Raw genomic sequence first — 25,528 nt, forward strand, 5'->3', positions numbered from 1 at the left:
TTAATATCAATTGAGATTTCCGTTATGACTCGTATCTTTTGAGGCGACTTGTAGGTATTTGTTAAGACCGCGTGCATAAGACTGACACCGCAATCCGCCATGGACACTGCGTGTACAAAGTAGATACATGAGACTTCACGAAGAAACGAGATTGGAACAAGGTCATGTGGTGCTAGCAGGCTTGTCTGATCTTTCGTACATATGAGCTCCTTATTACATTGTACAGTGTTGAAAGTCTGTCAGAACAAATCACGCTTTTTATTCACATTCAGACCTACACAGGTTTTACTAAATAACCCATAATGATATAAATTAAGGACACACATGTTTTTAATGCTATTAACTTACAGCTTGGGGGTGAACATACGGTACAATGGATAAAAGCTGGTAGAAATTGTGGTATATTAAGGAAATTTTGTGATCGCCCATTTGGGAGACTTAGCCGAAGATTGGAGGATAATATTAAAATGGATCATAAATAACGAAGGTATGAGTGTATAAATTGTATTAAACTGGTCGCAGGAACACTGTTTCACATTGTCTATCTGAGATATGTTTTAGATACACGACGTTTCGGGAGTTGGCTCTGCTCTCGTCTGTAAGTGATTGGTTGTCATTATACTATCACCTCCTTTTGTATTGTTAGGATAACGGTCGCGATCGAACCCGGGACGTTTCGAATACATGTTCAGATGTGGACAGTGTCAACATAGTGTTTCTGTAATGAATCGGCCATTGTCACAAACCTGTAGTGAATGAAACGGACTCCTTTGAACATGGTAATTAAAGTCCAGTTTCAACGTAGTGTGTGGTGCACTGACTTTGTCACGTAGAACTAGTGATGGTCGCGATTTTCCAGATCAGACAGAGATAAAAATACGGAGAAACTGATAACAATATAGAAACTACTTTATGGACAAGACTGATAATTTTTGTGTCATCTTTTCATGCAATCAAGACGGTGATCATGAAAAACAAAAGGAATCTTTTCGGGTGAAATCCTATGTTCTCATGCCGGCGAGGACGATGATGTTCTTTTGGGATGTGATCCCGTGTAGACATGTACGTAGATACCGACATTTCGGAGAAACATACTGTCGCTATTTTCAGGACTTAGGTTCTTCCGAAACGTTGGTATCTGTCTACAAGTCAAGATCGTAATCCTTTGGGGACTAACAGTGGTCACTAGTGGGACTGTGTAAACTGACCTTTACTGGCCAGAGGTAAGAAGTTCCTTTGGAAATCCACATCGGAGTGTAAGGTGGTGAGTGGTGTTGCTTAATATTTTCACGTATTGTATAATTTTGTATGGATTATGAAAAGTCAGATAAGGTTCTAAAACTATGTCCAGGTCCAATTTTGGATTTTGAGATTCCAAAGTCGAGTCCTAATAGCGTTAAAATTACAAATTAGAACGGCGGAGCTCAGTTTTGAGCAGTCGGCCTCAATTTTTGGACGTTAAAAAATGAAACCTCGGACAGACAACCTTTTTCAAGAACTGAGAATGTATTTAAGACCGTGTATAAATTATTGGAAATTTACAGTTGGTTACTATTGCCAGCCACTCGTTGATCAGTGAAACCAACATTCAACAGTTTAACTTCTGGTTAACAAACTCATGGTGAGATGTATGTATGAATCTGATGATGATTGTATTTAATCGAAACGTGTAGTTCAGGACGATGACATCATGAATCAGTTCCAAGGTATAATCGTGAATTGAAGTGTAAAGAACCGATAAACTTTTTTGTAAGTTTGAATAAATAAAGCTGAGAGATTAAATATGACCTCTAGTCAGTCTGCATTTATTTATAAGCCTATGTCATATCTCCAGGTAATTCAACATATATGGCCCAGTTAAATGCCCTTGACATTCCAACTTGTACCGACGGAGTACGCTGAATCAGCAAGCACAGAATTTAGGTAGTTTTTGTTCGCGATCCACAATAAAATCTCCTGCTATGTTAAAGTAACTGTAATTCTCCAGCAGATACCTCACTGAATCACCATTAGTAATCACACTATATAGGACATTAGACAAGTGAAACCTCACCGTCCTTGAAGGCTTGCCAGAATTGAGGCAACCTTGACTTATATGGAGATGTAGGAGTTTCGAAAATATGGCGAAATGCATTCTACCAACTTGTTCTGTATTCCATCTAACTAGTGATGTGTGCGTTTAGAAATCCATATCCAACAATGAGTGTTTCTTAACTTGGATATGTAATCTCATTTAAAGAATTATAGTTCGTAATTTTGAGCTTGTTTACTTATTTCATAATCTGCAGAAATAAAAGCAACGTATGTGTTCAAATTACTCCTTACCATCGGCATTCTTAATTATATATCACCAGAAACGTCAAAGTTGCCGCTTTAAAAATATTTCCGCACTAAAATTATGTATGAATTCCTTGTTTCCACAGGTCACCCCGCCAGTCGTAGTCACCTTGATTTTACGCTATTTTAAAATAATTAGGTGACCTTCAAAAATAACAAAGTTCCTGGTTATGTAGGCAATCCTAAATTCTACACTTAATCCTTTGCCAAAATAGAAGTACGTGAGCAGTTTTGGATACAGACTTTAAAGTATAATTGGCATTTTACAAGACCGGGAAAATCCCCGTGAAAATATGGCATTTTCAAAGTGGGACAAACAATTACCATTTGCTATTACAGGGAGGAGGGTGTTTTGAAATTATGGAATTTAAAGAATGATTTATAACGACAGAAAATAGCTTGTGAACGTAAGGTTCTATCCGTAGGAGGCAGATCTGGGGAATTAAGCTGAAAACAACTTTGTTTTCACGACTGGTGAGTTAAACTATGACACATTTCGTCTAATTCTTATTTGGGTATGGAAGACCATGCTTTTGTTGCAGATAATAGCATGGAATTTCTGTTAACGCAGCGTTGCAGGCTTTGGCAGCTATGCTTACTGTCGTATATTTGCATTTATCTAAAAATCTTCCTTCAAACAAAAAGAAATACATAAAAATTTTGGCAAAAGAAACTTGCTTTCATTTTAAATTTAGCGTTAAAGGACTTCCCGATTTAAGTACGCAGACTGTACCTTGACCCCTTGCAGAGGTTAGAATGATTTATGAGAGGAGACGGAGCTCAGAAGATGCCCTATCGTTCACAGCGCAGTGGAATGTCTGTAATAAACATAACAGTCCACATGTCTCTCCAAGTGTTCAACACGAAGGGGTCCACGGCCTCATGACGTTGATACGTGTAACATAAAACGGAATTTGGCCTCATCAAGGTGCACATACAGGACGTCCTAAAAAGATGTATACACATTAGCAAAATTGGTGACAGATTGTCAGTCAACTGCGCCACGAAGCTAACAGTGTTAATTTCGAACACCTACGTTAGGTTCGCTAATTCTTTAAGTGCCAGTGCTGACGTTTGTAATGGTTTAGTTTATTTAAATCACCGTGAACAAGGTTACGCAGATTCAGAAGAGCGAAAGGGCGCATGCGTAATTCCTTGCGTTCGTAACGTCAAACTGCAGTTTTAATAAGAACGTCTATATTTCGAAAGATCCATACTATAAAGTACACGATCATGTAACGTTTTGAAACAGTAAATATTAACATTTTTGTTACTGGAATATACACTGATACTATTCCCTTAACAGAGGGCAACTTTCTACCAGCCACTCAAAGTGACCCTTAATGTAGAGACTAAGGGACGAATTACAAGGAAAAGCAACCATTGAATTGTGTGCAGTGTGACACATGTAGTGCAGTTAGCTGTGAAACAGTAGTCTGCAAGAAAAAATGAACATCAAGGCTCGTGAGCTATGCAGTACAGAACTGGACGCATTTGGAAAATTTCTATGCTCCATTCAGACGTCATCAAACACATAAACAGCAAGATGTCTCTTTAATAAATAATTAGCAAACTTCTTGCGTGCTAACTGTTGGTAATGAAGCTTCTGCTGTTTTTAGCTACTTATAATTTCGTTGTCCTTACAAGTCGTCATACACACCGTCTGGCGCTGACGATCGAAAATTGATATGACGTCATGCTAAGTGTAACTTAAATGAACATGAGGCTTTTGTACCTATGAAGTAATGCAATACTGTGTTTTGCCATGTTGCATATTCAGCTGGATACGTCGCACTAACCGTATGGAAGTGTTCCTATACGCCATTTTCATTTGTTCCTTTCTAAGCTATTCTTTGCGTACAGTATATCATGGATACTTTCATTTTGTGCTATTTTCTACCTTTTCTTATTCTAAGGAAATATAAGCTTGCGGTACCATTGCATTTCTTTACTCGTTTGTCTGTCCTCACACTAACTATTGAATCAATCGATAGATGTTCATTAATGTTGTACGAATATTGTTTCGTTAAGAGTCTACGAAATGTTTGTGATTTTTAACGTCCTGCTATCATTAATACCAACCTGACGGAAAACAGGAACGATATCAGAGCAGTGTGACGTAGGAACTCTGATTGTTTGACAATAATTGATATTCGAAGAATATAAGTTATTGTTGCGCTTATTTCTTTCTGGGTGAATAATGGGAAACAAAGGATAAGTGCAAAATTTATGAGCCTTTTTAGAATTTGCTTGGATGGATTTCGTAAAACCATTAAAATTTTCCATCAGGTTAACTTCCTCGCGCTTGATATTGTGGAGGTAACACAAACTCTGCAGTTGAAACAGCGTTGACAAACAGTAGAACCCACCTTCCCCATTAAAAAAGAGGCAATCTCTTCACTGCAATGTAATAATGTGGGATCGGTGCCGAATGCCATTAAAGGTAAGGGGGAGTCATATGTACTCCAGTGGAGTACATATTACGACTCCCTCGTACGTAAAGTGACCATAGTCCGCGACTGTAATCTTGAGACTTGCGAGGTGAGGAAGTGGGGTGAAGGAGAAAAGATAGCAACAGTCTTTAACGCTACGGACTTCCTGCATTCCTTAAAAATCTCAAGATTACAGTCGCAAACAGTACAACAGTGGTAGCCTACAATGAACTTAATTCACTACGTTTTGTGTTTTGTTCCAATCTATTTAATTATCTTTAGTATTTTTACTTTTCGATCATCCTACACTGAAACTGAATCGATATGTTCTGAATACCTGTGCAGACCACACGCCCACTGACTTACACTGAACAGCTAAATAATTATGATTATGCAGGGTTTTTTGTTTTTACTGCCGTAAAGTATTTACGTGTTTTCCGCTTCTATGGAAAGTTGCCTTAATTGTGATTTGTATTAGTTAGAATTTCGTTAGATGACCTACTTGTCTGAGACCAAACACATCAGAGCGCCTTTATTTTCAAAGCGAAGAGAAAGCCTAATTACATTTTGTTAAAAGCTATGTAATCATCGGGTGTTTTTTCTGAAAGTATCCTAACTCGGTGTGCCAGCAGATGCTGCGTGGGGCACAATGATAGGATGATGACTGGTATTCAGAAAATGGAAGCTGCAAGGAGCAGTGGAGTGTGACGAAACGTGATTTGCATCTGACTCAATTGTGCTAACAGAGAAAAGGATCTCACTTACTTTCAGCTGATCAAGAGTTCGTTGCTACAGTAACCGACCTTTCACTTTCTACACTACACTAAAATTACACTACACTACACTAAAACCAAATCAAAAGTACGGGTCTTCCTTGATCTTACACTCCTGTCAAGAAATTCTTCAGTTTTATGGAACCGTTTTATCACTTTTAATTTGACCCTATCTTGAGCCAGATTAATCCAGTCTACACTCTTATTGCATATTTGTCCAAGATCGATTATAGTATTTTTATTCTCCGCAATTGGTCACACATACACACACGTATTACGTGATCTGACATCATTATCTTGTCATTGCTGCAAGCAAAGTAATTCAGTTTTCCGCTCCCTTTCACTAGCATGTCCAATCCAATATTTTTATTTTCTGAGTTGAACGACCCTTTCCAAATGAAATTGTCAGCTTGTGTACGTAGATGTTTTCAAGTTCACGCAACCTTTCTATCATGATATCCATAAAAATGCTGTTTCTTTTTCAAGAGAAAGCTGAAAAATATTTATTACTTTCTTTTTTATATAGGCATATACGTGCGTTTATACGGCCCTATGCATGCTACTCGGTTATCACTCCCACTATTCGTTTTGGTGGAATCCCTCTCTGTTACGATGGCCGATATCCGGCATAAGGAATGCATCTAACCAGGCACAAGTTTCAAAAGCTAAACCTCTGAAGCCTAAGATGGTACAATAAACAATATTTAAAATGTCAACTTTTACTGCAAAGAAAAACAACTTGTTTCCATCACATAGATCAACTAATTAATGATATTTAATCTTCTAATCATACTAAATTCATAAATGCACTATGGGCGAAGTGTAAAGTTAATTAATGACTGTCAAAGTAGGTGGTATATATAATTATCACTGGGCCTCAAAACGACTTTGAATACAATGAAGTCTCATGGGAGCTGAAATTAACCTCTATCCTTCATTATCCTTCTTCACGTACATTTTTTACTTAGCGAATATAAAGTCGCCTTATGTCTATATGAATTTTATTCATGTAGTGTGATAGAGAACATGGTTATGAGGATAATATTTGAACGTAGGACGAAAGACGTAACAAGAGCTGAGGAAAAGCATAATTAGGAGCTTCATAATCTGCACTCTTCACAAACTATTATTAAAGCAACCAAATACAACAGTGTTGGACACGTAGCACGTAAGAATTGTGTGCAAGATTTTTGTTGGAGAACTTGAACTGAACCGTTCAAGAGATTTAGAGGAAGATGGGAAATAATATTAAAATGGACCCTAGATAGGATCTGAGGGTATGGACTGGATTAAACCGCCTCAGGACACAGTGCAGTAGTGGACGTTTCTGCACATGGACCAGTTCCATGAAACAAAGAATATTTATTTTGACCAAGTGCGCAATTATCAGACTGTCAGGACGGACTGTGTTCCATGACGTTAGTTTGTTAATCTTACTTAGAAATATGCATATGTATAGTTATATTAAATGTTATAAGCTATTCCAATGTTTGTGAAGTTTCCATCTTCTCTTGAATGCTGACCACCCATAAGCTGTTTTGAAGGCTGAATTTTAGGGCTGGTCCTGTCTTTTTTTTAAAAAAAAAAGTCGCAATTTACTTCAACTTTAAATTCGTTACGTACAAGAACATTCACTTCTCGTAGCAGATTCTTTATTTCTATATGGCTCTCGTATGTTTCCGAGACGACGGATTAAAAACCTTAATAGTTACTCAGGAACTTCCCTTTTGCTTTTTTTCATGTTTTGTACCGCTTTGCGAACCGTTATAATTTCGACCCATACAAGAAGAGGCTCAGAAGATAAAACAAAAGTGGTTCACCACGTTAACTTGATTGATGTTGATCGCGGTTATAGTTTACAACCTTCTAGACTTTCCATTATGATTTGCGAGTGTATCTTCATGACAGGGGAGGATAGCTATCAAGAAACATACTTCAAGAAATTTCTATGCGTTATACTTCACAATAAATCTTGAAAAGAACAGTATATCCCACTCTTTACTCCACATAGTACATGTGTGCGGTAAATGTGGCATATTTGGAATATTATTTATATTGTAGGAAGCTTTTATTTTAAAAATGTTATAATGTGCTACAAAATGGGTACCACCTAAGCCACGTTTGATGTGTTGAATAAAGTTTAGGTTTTTGCATAAATAACGTTCATTGGAGATAAACTATTTTCGTCCATTGAAAATACGCTACCTGATATGGAATACCAGAACAAATAAAAATATATTATCTGTCACTTTGAACTGAGAAACACGCTGTACTAATATTTCTAATTATTTTTATTCGCAACTTTCACACACAAACATGCCATTTCCTGAACCTGATATTCAGTGCGACAGCACTGCATTAACAAAATGTATTCGATTATTGGGGGGGGGGGGGGGACGATTGGACAAGCCGTCGAACACCATCGATAAAGACATGCTGCGAGGGGCGCCGGGTGGTATCGAACGTGGTTCGTAACATTCTGGGTCCGAATGTTTGTTGTGTCCTGTCAACGTCATCACACCAATACATGGACTCATAACACTAAAATACACGAAACTATAATTGCATACATTATTTAATTTACGCCTAATTATTTTTTTTTATACCTATGTTCTCAAACATCTTCATCGTATTTTCTTTGCTAAAGTGGCCCATCCACGTACGAGTCTGACTTGCGAGTCTGGCTCGGCGAGCTTGACTCGTGAGCCGGGCTCGGATATATTTCACCACACATGCATAGCAGACTCAAACGAGTTTGGCTCAATGGAACCCGAGCCGAGCCGGACTGGCTAGCCAGACTCGTACGTGAATGGGCCGCTTTAGAGTAGGAGGCAAAATTACTCACAAACGGCTAAGAAGTATCAAGCAGCCAACCAGGGGTGGACCTCTAGTTTGTAGATTATGTGGGAGGCCAACAGATTCGTACCGTATGATCTGGTATGTTACGAAATGTTTCACATGGTTTCGTATTATGGAAAAATACAACACACAGCAATGGTGAGCAGTGGTAAAACGACAAGAGACTTGGATGGGTCAGCAACAATCTTGTTTTATGTGTACACATTACACCTCAGTGTGGAATTTATTACATCCGAATGTTTTAACTGTTTTCTCTTCATAACGGATTGTCTTTAGAATGTACTGTTAGGTCTAAGGAGTTTCTTAGAACAGTTTTTTTCTTTCCCCCTTCATGTATCGATGACACGTGATGCAGCCGGAAACTTCCGGGAGATTCATTTCCGTGCTTTCGTCATTATTTACGAACATATGTTCTGTAGCCATTGGCATAATGTTAAGTTGCAGTAGCGGACTGTTTACATTAGAACATCCACATCGTTAGACTTTAGTGTCAGTTTAGAATTAGAGAAAATATACGATCGGTCCATTGCATGATTTTTATGGCCTAGTTCCATTAAAAAATGAAAACCATCGCTGCAGTTTTCAAAGCCCAAATTCATGTAAAATTTGTTTCCTATTTTAGTAGTATGACCTACATGGTTCAAATTGAAATTTGAACTGAGACAGTCAACTAAATTAAAAATATTTGGGGAATTCTTGCTACCGTTTAACTCAGAATAACGTTTCTTAATGTCATGCTAAAATCCTAATTATTAAATTATAATTTAAAGTATAATTTTCTTCTCCATCACGAATACTAGCTCTATATAGAAGGGACTCACTGGACTGGAAGATGGGTTTATGTCAAACGCAAGCCCTTCGTACAGAACAAAAAGATTTAATGATTCCAAGAAAACACACAGCATCACCGTTACAAAGTTCACAATTGAAATAACCTTTAGGAAACGCTTTGTTTTTTTCTTCTGACGATCAAACGAAACCCATAAAGGGACCACGTGGGTGGTATGCAGCAAAGCATACATGGCTATCGCAGGGGTTTTAAACCTTTTCGATACAAAGGACCACATTCACCCTTGCATAACGTTTCGCTGGCCACAAGGATAATTTATCGAAACTTCATAGAAATTTATTAAGCATGCTACTAACTACGTATATATTACAAAAAGATTCACACGTTATTATTTTCTTTAACAGAATAGATTTGTGAGATACTTGCCACTTATTTTGCGTGATTAATCTTACAGTATCAGATTTAATTTATATGATTTTCCTTTCGCAATTTGCATATATATCTCCCATCGTTTATCGGTAAGACACGCCCTAGTTCGATGTTTTCCACAAAGCTAAAGAAAAGTTGCTCACAGCATAAGGCTGCCATATAATGATGACATTAACAAACCGTGTTTTTTGATATCAGGTAACAATTTTCTCATCTGAGTGATACACTTTTCGCCAGAAAGGCTTGCGGGCCGCGGGTTATTAACCTTCGTATATTGTTTCTACTTTCTGTTACACAATAACAGGCTGTGAATTCAAACGTGTTTTGAATGAAAACCGTTTGCAATGTCTTAACCTAAAAGGAGAGAATGCCATATAGGTGTCGATGTTATATTAAATATATTAATGACGCAATATGATGACGTCACAAGCAATTTGTTTTAACCTCTTATATGATTTTAGCTATTTCATAAGCTGTTTTATAACTCCACGGCAGGACTCCAAATAGTATCCCAAATCGAACAGACGTTACATGTTCATCTTTGCTTGCACAAAATGCTTAAAGAAGGTAATTTTAGAATTAATTTATTCCAGACAGTAGTCCATAACACAGATTATATAGTGTCGAACGGCGATTAATGGCTAATTAATTGGAAATGATATGGAAGTGGTCGTGGCTTAATTTATGGTACCATCCTGCGACTGAAGATACCCACGAGAAACCTGTCAGGCTAACCAGTATCCGGGCCGATATTTGAACCCGGGAGTCCCGAATATGAAGCAGGAATGCTAACTACTCGGCTCCAACGTTCTGTTGTTAATATTTTAACGCGAAGGTGCGTTTTAAGTGTTTCTTATTACTTTTAGTATAACGTAGTGTGTGCATTGGTGCTATGCCCGAAAGATTATATTATCTTTATATTTAGCACAAACGCGGCAAACGTTTAAGAGATACAAGGTTATTTATTGGCCAGACACTGATATAAAACAAAGAAAACTATAAATGTAGGCCTAAATATAGACCCTATATCCAAAGTAAGAGAAATAGTTTATCGTTCATATTACAGCAGAATAAACTGCCGATATGCACTATAATTACATGATTATAGTACTGCAGACTAAAGGTAGTCTACACCTTACAAGAAAACTTAAGTACAAAGTGAAGATTCTGCTAAAAGTAACTTGATGGTGCCCAACAGCTTTGTCTGCTTTCTGACGCGGTCAGAGAACATGAAGTAGCAATCAGTAGTATTTCTTGTAACTGTCCTATCATTACGCTACTGTTACAAGTGGGAAAACAAATAGGTCTTGTTAACCAACGTTTCAGAGGTCATACTGCCTCCGTCATCAGGGCGATGAATATGCCAATAGGGTGTGAGGAGTTGGATTTTATAGGCAGGGACGTGAAAGGTGTAGCCTGCCCCGAGCCAATGGGAGCAGGTATGGGAGTGGACCAATGGTAGCACGTGGGCGAGGGTGGGAGAGGGAGAGAAAGTAGAGAGAGAAAGGTGAGTGTAGTTGTATGGATAAAGGCCCTGAAAGGGGCCGAGTTACTGGTCTGGTTGGTTCTGGCGGCGCACTCTTGCTCGTTCTCGGAGTCCTCGGAGTGTGTGGATCAGAGGCTTCCAGGACCGGCTCAGGTGAAGTCCATCTTCCCTGTTAAAGTTATCAGGATGAAGTTCGATCTCGATGGCTTCCCTGATTAACCGGTCCATGTAGCCGGTTTTTGAGGAGAGGATAGAAGTGTCCTCTAGCTGTATCTTGTGCTCCAAGTTGAAGCGGTGTTCAGCAACCGCAGATTTCTCGGGCTGCCCGAGCCGGATGTGGCGTTCGTGCTCCTTGATCCTGGCCTCAACGGAACGGCCTGTCTGGCCGATGTAGACTTTTCCGCACTCGCAGGGAACTCTGTATACGCCAGGCGTCTTCAGTCCTAGGTCGTCCTTTTACCGGCCGGAGAAAACTGGGAATTTTCTTTGGCGGAAGACCAACAGACTTGATGTCGTGCCTGGCCAGCAACCTGCTTATGCGGTTGAAGGTCGTCCCGACGTAGGGCAGGAAGGCAACCGAGGCTGGTTTTTCAGTAGGCGGTGGCAGCCTCGCAGGCGGATTGAGAGCTTTCTGAATCTGACGGTTGCTGTACCCGTTTTTCCTGAAGGTGGTGGTGAGTGCCTCCAGTTCACTCTGTAGGCTGTCGTGGTCGCAAAGGGCTTTAGCCCTGTGTACCAGGGTCGAGAGCACGGCCTGTTTGTTGGACGGGTGGTGATGGGAATTGGAGTTGAGGTAAAGGTCGGTATGGGTTGGTTTCCGGTACACCTTGTGGCCTAATGAGCCGTCAGGTTTCCGGTGAATGTCTATGTCGAGGAATGGGAGATGGCCGTCCTTTTCAGTCTCCATGGTGAACTGGATGCTCTCGTGAATGCTGTTGAGGTGGCTGAGGAACTCCGCGAGCTTGTCAGGGCCTCACACCCTATTGGCATATTCATCGCCCTGATGACGGAGGCAGTATGACCTCTGAAACGTTGGTTAACATCGACCAGACTACACAGCGCAATAACCCAGAAGACAGAAATCTTCATATTCACCGCTGTGAGAACCTCAAGTCTTACAAATAGGTCTTGGTTACTATTTGGCACCACGTTACGGTACGGGTTGAAAAAAGCTTTTCAGTGGCAATTTTTTTGCGGATGAGATAAAAGTTAAGTTGTCCTAGTGCCAAACAAAGCATCACGCAATGAAAATGCAAACCTGCGCTTATCCAAGCACCACACGTTGTGTCTGGAGGTACAGCTCCACACATTCTTAACCTCGGAAGTATATTTTAAGTGAGTGGCCAGCTTCACGTCCTGACCGCTTTATCCTCGGACAAAATGTACCCAGTACCCATTGGATACGCGGCCGTGTGAAACTCCGGAACCAGTCTTCGCGGGGTAGCAGAAAGAAAAACACGCTGCCTCTGCCGGGATCCGAATCCCCGTCGTTCAGCCAGTAGCTAGTCACTTTGCGTACTCAATTGTCCCGGCTGCTACTATTTTCAAACACAGCAAAATTTTTCACTTCTCATAAAGAAAAAATTTTGCGTTCCGAATGTATTTAATAACGCAATATGGCGGAAGTCTTCTGCTCCATTGACGCTGCTGATCGCCCTAGAAAACTTTATCACTTTTAATCGCCGTGAAAGTTTCAAGTCAAATATTTTTAACAGATTTTATAAAATGAAAGCTTGTGACCGTGATAAGAAGTGAAAGTGAGTTTGAGCAAATTGATAACAATAACGAGATACGATACAATGGCGCAAGGAGCTCTAATACGAGTGACATGGAAGGCTGTATAAGAATAAATCGTGAGACCTTTCAGGAACTGAATGACGAACTTCACTGGGCGGAACGCGTTTTGTCTGACAATTAATTAATGGAATGCAGTTTCTGATTTAAATAAAATTAAACTCCTAAAATACAGTGATCTTTCTCGTGTGTGTACAATGTCTTATACATATCTCTTCATAACGTATTGTGTACAAGAATATTCACTGTCAGAGATATGCAGAGCCGTATGATTTGAGGTTTTCACAGTGGTGAGTATGAAGAATTCTGTCTTCTGGGTTGTTGTGCTGTGTAGTCTGGTAGATGTTAACCAACGTTTCAGAGGTCATACTGCCTCCGTCATCAGGGCGATGAAGATTTCTGTCTTCTGGGTTGTTGCGCTGTGTAGTCTGGTAGATGTTTACCAACGTTTCAGAGGTCATACTGCCTCCGTCATCAGGCAACAACCCAGAAATCTTCATATGCCGAGTCCTTTGCGTGTGACTGAATACAATCGCCCTGATGATGGAAGCTGCAACAACCCAGAAGACAGCCATCTTCGTACTCACCGCAGTGAGAACCTCAAATCCTACAAGTGTAGTTTTCTAAGGTCAATGCACCTTGAAGCAAAGAATACAAGTTCCCTTTGTCAGTTTCCTATTACGGAAGATTGGTACTGTCTATCATCGTCGTGGTATGAGCATTCGAGCTTCCTAACCCCCCCCCCCCCCCACCGACTGTTTTTCTCCACTATCCATAAATCGGTCAACACTAGAAGGGAAATCAGTATCGAGTTAATTGCGGTGTTCAATAATACGGAGTTCATGATCCATCTGGTTTATAATAAACAAACCAAACCCACGGGCCGCTCCTATGGCGGCGATGCGTAAATACACCAAAATAGCAGAGGTCATACATCACTTGAATGCTTCCGAAAATGTAAATATTTGTCAAGACAAGGAACCGGTATGACGCAAGTCAATATTTGACTACCTTCAGGCTTGATGGCCGGAGTTTGATTCCCGTCAGTCACAAGCTGTCTTTTCGCCACCTCCTTCAGAAAGGCTAACAGGCGCATTCTTACAACTTCTAGGTGCGAACATTTCGAGGAACTTATTCTATTCAGGTATGGTAACTTATGTAGTTGAGAAAGCTTACTTAAAGTAAGTACTTGTATCAAGGAAGAGCAGTATGTTGGTAGTAAGACAAAGTAGGCTCATAGCATCGCTGTGTTATTTTAGTGGGATTTTATTTAATTCAATTACCGACTCCAAATTGTCGTGTTCGTATTTTGCCGTTCGTTGCATTAATTATTTAAAGACGCATCAGAAGTTGTCTTGGAACGGGCAGATGGTTAAGGTGATTATGAATCAGGAGTCAGAAGTGGAACGTGGCTCATGACACACGATTAGAGACCTCAGTCAAGACAGTTGGTTACTGTCTAGGGATTTGAACCGGACGTCATCGTCAGCCAACGGTTCATGAATTTACAACAGTATATTTAAGGCAGCATGCCCAACCTTATCCACGCGGTGGGGTTACTAAAATACAGTGGATTCGTTATATCATGACACACTAAAATAATGCAGCTATTATGAAGCTCTGTGCTTCTGTATATATTAAAGCATCCTGTGTGTGTATGTTTATACGTATGCATTCATAAACCATGTCAATGTTATAACTTACTTCATGCTTTGTCATGCGTAGACCTATGCCTATTGAGTGATATGCATCACAGTCCATTCAAATATGCAACATGTTAAAATAAAGCATTTTAGGTACGAATGATAAATTATAAGTAAAATATTAAGATTAAAACAGACCTTTTTAAAAACTCACTACGTAAACAACGGAATACGAATGATAATACCATACAAACACTAGCGCGCCATTCAGACTAGCACAATAATAAATATTTTAGGTAAACATAAGGGAAATTCGTCCCTGATGCTTAACTAAACACCACGCTATGATGACGTATGGGAGAGTGGAGGTGTAGTTTCATTCATTTCTGACTTCGGCACTAGATGAAGGTTAGCAATAAATATTTACTGATAAGAATTTAAATATCGAGGCAGCAGTAATTAATTTGACAAATAAACATCATCACAAAACAGGGCTGAACAAGATCTCGTGCTAGCTCTGTACTTCGTTAAATTGTAAAACCTCAATCAGGATAACTGACCTTGCGATCTGAGAATATTGACTCACTCTTGGCTTATTTAGCTACATTTTTCAACTGCATACATTGGGTGGCGTCGAATGTTTGGATGATTTATGATTTACAAAAGTGGATGGAAGCGGTCGTGGTTTATTTCAAGGTACTACCAGAGAAAGCAGGAGTGCCAGCCACTTGTTACTCAACAAAATCCAGAGGGTGGGAACACTGACCCACATGTGCTTGGGAACATTGTGACGTGACCTTACTCAAAATGGCAGTAGCCATATGTAATCTTTCTCTCTCGCCCCACTCAAATCCTTTCTTCGCCATTCAGTTTCCAAGTATCAACCTTAACCCACTTTTCGCATTTCATGTATAACAACCTGTGTATAAAATATTAATTCCATTTTGTCACTAACATCTGCAAAACGATTATGACATTCCTTATCACGGTATCTTCCCTTAAATGTGAACATCCATCCTCAATATTATCATTTGAGTCTTGCAAAATATATCCCAGTCCTCTTTTATTTGATTCAGTTTTCCGCTTAATTCCTCTATCGACATATTTTACCACTTTGTTATTCCCTTTCTCTGAACCCAAAATTCACCAAATAATCAATAACACCCTCTATTAAAATATTAAACAACTAAACGAACGTACAGGGACTTCAAAATTGCTGTCGTCTTGTAGTCTAGTTGAAATTTACCGCCGTTTCAGAGGTACGTGATGCCTCCATTATCAGGGTATTGAGCAGGCCTCGCGCGAGGAATCGGTTTGAGATGAGACTTGCTAAAACCTTTTCTTAAGCACTCAGAACAACTTAGAACTGTTTTTCACTGTACATGTTCAAAACTTGGCAGAAGATATCAAATGATCAGTTTCACGCTTCGGCTACTTTTCCCGCTAGAAACGATCGCCTTATACCCATTGAATAGGAGGCTCAGTATAGACGCGGTGGCTAAGAGAAACAAATCTTTCCTCTGTCTTTCACCAACCCACACCCTTCACTGACGCTAGCAATTCAGTTCATATAAGTCTGTGACTCAGGGTCTGTAATCTAACATTTTCCATCAGTATTTTGAGAGTTGGAATTAATGTCAGCTGAGCATTATGACAAGGTTATTGTTATATAGGAAATGTGAACGTTATAAACATGACAATGTTGTTTTAGAAGTCCATACACAGGTCATAACGCATGTTAGTTTAGCTGACAAACCAAAACATATTGCTCTTCAGTCTTCAGTTTCTTGTGGCTTTACTTCAAAAATTCAACGCTCTTCTATAACGTTTGTGTCACGTTTCCATTCGTGAGTCACGATTTTTCAGTCACTGATGAGTTCATGTTTATACGGGACAGCGTTCTATTAGATAAGTGTCTGTCTTTTATCTAGCTTAACTCAGTAGTCATTTCCTTCTTTTAAATTACGGTAATATGTGAACACTGATTCGCAATGGCATTAATCTTCAAGCTCTGCCTCGTAATTTAGCTTCCAGAGCGTTTATATGACAAACCAGTGCGTCTCAATCTTTTTTCATTAACGGAGCTGTAAAATAGTAAGTTTTCTCATGGCCAATAGCCAACCTGTTTCTCATAATAGTGTACAATACAAAAAAAAAACTGTCCTGAAGAAGGATGTCTTCTGGGATGTGCCGATGAAGGCAGCAAGCATCTCTTAAACGTCGGTAAACTACCAGACTATACGGTGCTTCAACTCAGAAGAAGGCAGTCATCTTCATACTCGCCTCCGTGAGAACCTCAAATCCTACAATCCATTTGACATTGTGTAAGACTCCACAAATCTACGGACACGTTAAAATATTACCCTCCAACAGATATGAGGGAATAATGGTGAATCGTGTCTAAAAATTGTTATGACTAAATAAGTAGGGCGTAATTCCTGCAGGTGCATTGCCCCATGAATATGTACCTTTTTTTAAAGCAAAAAACAGAACAGTGAATTATTGTTCACTGTTAAGCACGCATGGCGGAGTCTCCAGTGAAAGTGTTCAGCAGCTGACTGCTAGCAAAACCATACACGAACCATGTGAACGCAGATATAAAAGGCCTTCTATTGTTCCCATAGCAACTCAAACACATTTGCGTGTTTGTGTAATATAAAGAATTCTCTTATTTGCTCCTGACCTCGTCATGAAAATGTCGTGATTTGATTAGAAGGACCTATATTATAATTATGTTTTAAAGCTGTTGTCTGTCGTTACTCTTATTCAACTACAGGCATCAATTATAGTCTCCAATTGGCCGAGGTCGGTATGGACATTTTAACATTCGGTTATGAACAGTTCCAGCGTAGCAGTCCTGTGAACTTGTGTCGTGGAAGAAAATTACAACCACTGAACATAGGCCCGAACTTTCGTATGAAAACTATAGTCTGTTATCAAAATATTAACGGTCTATTCTTAAACTTATTTTACACCGAGTCCCAAGACATTTGTCTAGTTAAAAGCTGCCACATATAGTCTCATAACTTTACATCATCACCATGTTTGTAATTGTTAACATATGAAAATCGATTCATACATAATTTGTAGGTATGTTAATGATCCGTATCCATACAAAATTTGACGTGCTTAGTTTTCAAAGTTCAGTAGCTGTCACACCGAAAGAAGTTGCCGTTTTTTATGCGGAGTAATAATCTTAAGTGTACCGCATATTTTTTGTACATATGTACCTTACAACATAAATTTACAGACGCTACAATAAATAGCGCAGTATCTCTTCCAGCTAAACGTTCGCATTTCTGTTATTAGGGAAAACAGACGAACATGACAATTATGTAATAATCACTAACCTAAAATAAGGAAAGTAGGTTAAAATCTTTTGCTGTAATAACACTGTGAAAGCAAGCTGTGATATAAACAAACGTGTCTGTAACTATATAACTAATTATATAAACTTAACATCGTATCACTGCCTGCGTATTTTTCTTCAAGAAATATGGCTAACACAAATGAGAAGTGAGAAAAATAAACAATGGTAATTTTAGCCAGGATTTACCCCATCTTGACCGCTGAGGAGTGTTAAAAGGACATTTAAAAATAATTTGAACGCGAACATCATAACTCTAACATACGAAACAGCACGACATTTCAGTTGTATGGGTCTTCCTTCATTAGGTAGAAACGACGAAATTTTCCCCACGAGATATGACTTGGCGCAGTGTTTGAAACACAATTTAACTTGGAAAAAATGCTTTATATGCTGCATCTTTGCTGTTAGATCCAACACTATTGGCTTAAAATATGCAGTTTCTTAACAAGATCGCATTTTAGATACTTCAGTAAAGTAGAAGTACTTGCTTGAAAAGCCTTATAACTAAATACAACTTGCATTGGACACCAACACCCAGGTCTACCTATTTGTGACCGTGTACTGGAATCATTCTTAGGAAGATAATAATGGCTGAACTGATCAAGAAGTTCCCAAGATTTAGTTGAAGCAAGAGGTTCATTGCCGTGCTCAATTTAATCCACAACTGGACATTGCCTCAGCCAGCTGAATCCAGTCCACACCCTCTCAACAAATTTCTTTGAACATCCAACTCAATATGATCCTCCACCTAATGTTGGGTCTGAAATTTTCCGATTAAAATTTTACACCAATTTATCACCTCTCCCATGCGCGCTACATGGTCCACCTATCCTATTCTCCTTGATTGAATCACTTAATAATAAGCAGGATATTATGACTTCAAAATTTCTTTATGCAGTTTTCTCCAACACGTTATGTCTCTTCGTGGCTTACATATAATAGTTCTAGCTTTCGTTTCGGTATTTCCATGATTGAAAGACAAATAAACAGTCAGCGAGTAATCAATTAGTTATAAATTGTGGTCACGTAGGCTTCAGCAGACATCTACTGATGTCGTTCAACGAACCGCCTTTTTAGTCTAATTTTATGCTTTTCAACACGTCTCAAGTGAGACACTGCAAGTTTTCTAAATCTGACTGGTGAACTCAGGTCTGCGAAGCGTTGGGCTGAGAAAACCCTGACTCACTCCATTTTATACGCACCTGTGTCATATATATAAGAAAACCACCATCGAAGTGCCGGTCAGAGATGAAGCCCCTAACTTAACACAGATGAATTTGCAATTTTACGATTCTTATTAGAATACATAACTTCTTATTTCATATTTTACCACATTCTTTCGAATGCTGGAAATTACTTCGTGTAGATCAATTTTCTCTAATTTACACACAAGCTACAATGATATAGCTAAATATGACTGTCATTTGGGATGTTGCGCCGTGTAATCTGGTAGAAGTCTACCGACGTTTCAGAGGTGCTTGCTTACTCTATTATCAGAGTGATTGTGGAGGCAGTAAGCACCCCTGAAACGTCGGCAAAGTACCATATTACACGACAGAACATCCCAGAAGAAAATCTTAATTTTAGACATCCTGTTGCGTAGTATATCATGTCCAACAAACAGTCATGTTCATACTAGCCGCCGTGAGAACCTGAAACCTTACCTACAAGTATAGTTTAGTAGGATATTCGTATAATCAGGGCACATGTATTTCTAATTATCGTATTTATTTGCTTAACAAAAGGGTTGCTTGCACCCGAACGTAAAATGGGACAATTTGTATTTGTACTGTTTCCTGTGCTCTTATTTCACGGCTTCCTTATAAGAGGTGTTGTTTTTTGTATTAATAATAGCATAATAGGGCACGTCTAATGTCTTTAGACACACAAGTTCTTAGCGCCGTGTCGGCCGGAGTTGTGGTCCAATTGTTCATCCATCACGGAAACCAGTTTTGTTACGTGAGATAGGAAATTCAGCGGGAAGAACAGTTAATTGATAGTACAGTTTCTCTTCGTCAGTGTTCACAGAGGTGGCCATTTACACGTCAGATGGCCTTTGCTCAACTTTTACTACCACAACTGCTCTGCTTGTTCCTGAGAGAATACCGAGTCCACTAGCGCATGTCTTAATCACGTATTTGAGACTGGATGTGGGAAGCCGCGATGGTAATTTGGTACGTTTAGATGCGTCAGTTACAAGATCACTTATATAATGTTACAAAACTGGAAAGTTTATTATGATTTTGCACATCTCACTGCTACGTATACTGCTTTACTACAAAACTAGATATTATACAGTGCCCATATTAATGACAGGAAATTAAAGCGTATAAAGGCCAGGTTCCCTTTATAGGCATGATATTTATGAAAATCTATCAGATGGTTAATCTGTGTCTGCAATAAGTGTTTTCCAATTATTACAAGGGGCAGAAACGCAGTTGGTATTGATACTGTAGCCTAAACCTACCCTTCTTTGCAAATTAATAGGCAAAAAAATATCTTCTTCGTCTATTTCTGGCGACCCCACTTTTCATTCCTATTTTAGGATTCAACATTTAAGTGGTTTTTAGTCAACGTCACTTCAGGACTAGATGCTGCTCCTGACAAATTATTTTTAGCTGTGATGAACCACGCCATTTTCGGGTTTTATTTTGTTCCGTATTAGTCAGAAGTAAGATGTGTCAGAGGCTATAAAAAGCTGTCATCAGGACGAGGTTTGCAACTCTGCCACCTCATGTGTACGCAGATCGTGGGGGCCGGTGACTGGACACTTCACAGTCACAGCGTAGGGGATACACAGATTCATCAAGATAGGTTAAAACAGCCTGTGCGCCAAAATTGGCATGCGACAGGAACTCACTATTAGCAGCAGGGAAGCCACAGGTAAAGTTGACGTATGAGTCTGCGGAGGTAAGCTTCATGCATTCGTGCCTTGCGCCACTTGTAAAATTTGACATACGCATTATAAATAAAGTATGGTGATGGTGAATGAAACTGGAAAAGCAAGATTTGATTGCCGTAGTACAAGTGGTTATTACTTTAATTTATTAGCCTGGGTTTGATTCCGGTTAGAGGTAGGGAGGTTTTCTCTTCATCACCGTGTCCGGAACAGATGAGGCCCACCCAGTCCCCTGTCCAATGTGTACACCGGGGGCGACACATCCCAGAACAATGTCGTCGTCCTCACTGCAGTGAGAAATTCACATCTCAGAGTGTAAAAATTGTCGCACTGATTCTGCTTCGCCTTTTTCCGTTACGACACTTTCTGAAAACGGATTCACGGGTTTATTTACAATGAGTAATCTCGTCCTCATGCTCTCCATTTCCGTAGCGTTTAAAAAAAACGGAATCCAACTTTCACCCTCCGTCCCCCAGTCTGCAGAAATTATGCTCGATGGAAATGGATCGGAACGTCTGTCACCGAGAAACTGCAGAACAGGATGCTTCAACACATATACAAAAAATGTACGAAGGTATTAATATATTATTCATTAAAATGTTTCGTTCATCAGTCAGCATAATTACAAGTAGCTTTAGCTTTGTTCTGTAATGTACGAGTGATTTAAAACTGTGGTATTTTCCTTGCTACCGTTGATTTCACTTTGATTTATTATTTTGACTTCTGTTTTGTGTAGGTGTTAAATCTGGTCTCTCACGTTTAGGGAAGAACACGGCTTGAGGATGTTCGAGAACAGGGTGCTGACAAAAGTATTTGAAAGCCGCCATTTGCAATATCTACCGACTTTCTTTGTTTATGAGGAAAGATAGGATGATGGTATTATCATGCCCCAACGTTTGTCATCAGTTCTGTATGAATTATTTTATATCATAACAGTCTTAGCTAGAAAGTAATTGTCATAGACTTCGCATTCCATGGTCTTCCTCAGTCTCTTCGCTTCCAAGCTGTCACTTAAAGTTGAAAAGGATTTATCAGCTAGCCAATGAATATAACAACTCACCCTGTAGGCAGGTTGTACAGAGATTCAGAGAGGCTTAAGTGGGCCATTCTTGGCGCTTCAACTCTAGTAACCGAGATGAAAGCGTATCACAGAATCCGTCTATTCGCATTGAAGAAGGCTTCCACGTGGTCAGACTGATCGTGTCTGCAACCCGTAATGAGGTGTTCGACCCGGAATGGGATCTAGAAAAAGCAGTCTTCTATGCCAGTGGATTTAACTCCGTGGATGTGACCAATACTCAAGAGCGAAAAACCAAAAATAATGATATATATGAACGATGACATTAAAAATGTAGGGTTATACGTTTTCAAATTGTAATTGCTTTTTCGTAGATACACATGGGGCAAAGAAACAGCTGCACAGTGAGATTTAAGGTTATCACGGCGACAAGAAATTACTTAAAGACGGCTGATGTCTGGGATATTGAGCCGAGTTGTCTGATAGATAATAACAAACGTTTCAGAGGCGTTTACTGTCTTTATCATCAGTGAAGATGCAGTTACTCACCGCCCTGATGTTGGAGGCAGTAAGCATCACTGAAACGTCGGTTACTATCTACCAGACTACACAGATCACTTAACGTCATTCAGACGTTTCGATCCGTGTGGTGAGGCTAACAAGCAATTATACTATTTAGATATAAAGGTCTATTCTTGTGCACATTTTTCACTAGTTTAGACTACGACTACGATAAATTCCCCCCCCCCCCCCGGCCATATAAAGTTTCGCACTGTCGCCATTTGTTTTATTAACATGTAGCCATGTTTAATACATTACATTTGTAAATCATCTATCTTGTGGTCAGCGCTGGAAATATGCATTTTACAGTGTTCATCGTGCAATATAGGTCGTTCAACACTGGAAGATTATCATCAAGATTAGTCGTTCACCTCTTCTGAATCACGAACATGTAAACCAACAGTGGGTTTTTCTGAGGAACGGTACCCTTTCACACAATGCACAGTACAAATAAATATACGAAGATTTCTGTCTTCTGGGTTATTGCGCTGTGTAGTCTGGTCGATGTTAACCAACGTTTCAGAGGTCATACTGCCTCCGTCATCAGGGCGATGAGTATGAAGATTTCTGTCTCCTGGGTTGTTGTTGTTCATCGCCCTGATGACGGAGGCAGTATGACCTCTGAAACGTTGGTTAACATCGACCAGACTACACAGCGCAATAACCCAGAAGACAGAAATCTTCATACTCACCGCTGTGAGAACCTCAAGTCTTACAAATAAATATACCTTTGAAGCCCGAAGCTAATCTAAATAATATATACAAAAAAATCAGTTCGTACTCCACAGAGAACGTAACCCATCTCCATTACGAAAATAGACTAATAAATGTTGTTCAAGGAAATGGTCGTTTATCCAGAGAATCATAAGAAACCCAAAAATACACTCTGGAAAAAAAATGAAAAATTATTGATGGTACATATGGGTAAGACTGGACGTAAAAAGAGCCCTAACACGTCGAAATATGTTTAAATACAATTTTAAAATGTACTTTAGCAACGACTACAAAAGTACTGAACAGTGAGTATGTGGAAAAGAGCCTCTGAATAATAATTATCGAGTGATTATCCGCATTTAACCTTAGCAAGTAGAAAATCAATACATAAAAAACTGATATTAGTGAAACAGTATTCTTTTTACAATACCTGTAATTTTGAAGGTGGTGAAGAAGTCGATTTGGTCTTCTGGGTTGTACGGTCTGTTTTCTTAACTAAGAAGCTAAATGGTCTGTGGACCATCGGTTAAGTGATCTAGACCAGTGATGACTCAAGACACTAAATTTGTTTCTTGCAGTTAAGATGACAATGATCTGGACAGTTTTAACTCATTTTCATGCTGCTAATAGTTATAAAATTCTTAAATAACCCATCTTTGGTCCCTTCGCAGTTGTTATTTGGACAACTACAATGTTTATATTTGGCCGGAAAGATAGAATTTTATGTTCCTCCTTGAATTCTCGTAACAAATGCAAGCGGCGTATTCGGCCAAGCATTGGAACAGCCGTTTATACGTTGAACATAGTTTTTTTTTAAACAGAATGCTATATTGAACAAGCCAACCTAAGACTTGCAGCTCCGAGGAGGGGATTTGTAGGGTGGGGGAGCTGAGACACGTGACTAGTAGAGATCTTTGAGTCTGGTTGTTCCTAAAATTAAACTTAGTACAAAGGGTGCTGATGCTGTGTCGTGTGGTAGTTGTCCCTCATTCATCTTCAGATAACTGTGGTAGTAGTGCAAACGAAAGGTGTGGTCTGGGGTGTGCTATATCAGATCTCACAGGTATTTAATTACTTTTTACTTGTTCTTGAATGACAACATAGAGCCAATAAAAAATGTGACAAGGTCGTTGTTGGTGACAATAACCTCTTTTTCTCACGTCGGTTGCGATGTTCCTCCGTGGATGTTGGTAACCTTGCTCCCCCCCCAAAAAAAACACCTCTTTGTTTTAGTCTCAGAGCGTCAGAAAGGTGAATGTAGCCTTCTAATTTAAAACTTTTATTTATGTGTTATAGTAAAAACGTGAAATGTACGTTTCGTTAATATCAGCCTGTAACATGAATGAAAAGTGATTTTCAGTGAATCTTGATTCAGAGATTCAGACTCGTTGTTTGTAAACCGGTGTTCCGCGACATTCTCAATTGAAATGGTTCTACATATTTAGCAGTAGTTCGCGAAGTACGATCTTTCTCAGCCCTGTTTTGTTAACTGGTGTCTCCTTTTCGAATTCAATGTTTTTTTGTTACATAGTACAGTTTTTTAGAATAACCTTCTTTAACGAACATATTTTTTAATTTAACGTATGCATGCATGGATATATCGACCGTGGTGTGCATAATATAGGTCTGTATAACTCAGTTTTAAGTGGGTAAAATGGGGAAAAAAATCAACAGAATTTTTTAAGAAAATTACTGATCGCTATTTGAACCTGTTTTAGATAATCTGTTAGCATTTGTAATAAACTGGAATGACGTTTCAGTAAAGTGTCGTCTAAACGCGGCGAGATACGAGACGATAAGAAAGGAAGAGTGGCTCCAAGTCTCATATGCTAGTTAATCGCCATTTGTGAGCTTGGTCACTTCTTCCGTGTACGCCTACTGAGTCAACAGGTACTACAAGCTTCCTAAGTCATCTCCCAATTCGCGTTAAGCAAACGTGAAGTTCAAGTTCTCGTCTTCTGGGATGTGATACCGAGGTGCTTACTAACGTTTCCGAAGAGCATATTTCCTACAGCTTCAGAATGGAACCTCAAATTTCATTTGGTCCCAGAGAATGAGCTGGTAACCTCTGGCTATGTCGCTGGTAATGCGGACACCGGAGTGAGTCTTGCCGTGGAGATTGCAGAATTTTAAGGACGGGCATCATCGGTCTGATTTCTTGCAGCGGTATATCCTTAACAATTGCCTTTCTTTGTTCTCTTTGACACAACAGGATGTAATCCAGACTTCAGAGCAATAACCACATTCCTAGATAAGAAATGTAAACCGACTATTGGGTGTGTTAACTACAGTTATCACATTTGCAGTAGGCCTTTAAGTAAGCATCATATTTCCAGATGCAAAAACAAAAAAGATTATACAGCTTGCTGGTGAGAGAACGTTTAAGAAATAGCAGCACACCCTGGCTACAAGAAAACACAACG

At 39.3% G+C, this 25,528-nt stretch overlaps 2 protein-coding genes across 9 annotated transcripts in view; one reads left to right on the top strand and one right to left on the bottom strand.

Annotated features, from left to right (window-relative positions):
* LOC110841472 (C2 domain-containing protein 5) overlaps positions 1–25,528 on the bottom strand; it is a 199,345-nt gene that overhangs the window by 124,924 nt on the left and 48,893 nt on the right. The window lies entirely within an intron of this gene.
* Positions 1–25,528, top strand: part of LOC110841474 (smallish) — a 139,869-nt gene that overhangs the window by 59,401 nt on the left and 54,940 nt on the right. For 5 of the 7 annotated variants that reach the window (XM_087346556.1, XM_022087069.2, XM_022087070.2 and 2 more), the window contains exon 1: positions 24,012–24,168. The exons of the other annotated variants lie outside the window; for them this stretch is intronic. The gene's annotated coding sequence lies outside the window, so the exon portion shown is untranslated. Of the gene's footprint in view, positions 1–24,011; positions 24,169–25,528 lie in introns of those variants that run through there. 7 annotated transcript variants of the gene reach the window in all.

Source organism: Zootermopsis nevadensis, unplaced genomic scaffold, assembly GCF_977971745.1.
Source record: "Zootermopsis nevadensis isolate Lab colony 2312 unplaced genomic scaffold, Znev_1.0 Znev_ptg000010l, whole genome shotgun sequence".
Classification (NCBI taxonomy): domain Eukaryota; kingdom Metazoa; phylum Arthropoda; class Insecta; order Blattodea; family Termopsidae; genus Zootermopsis; species Zootermopsis nevadensis.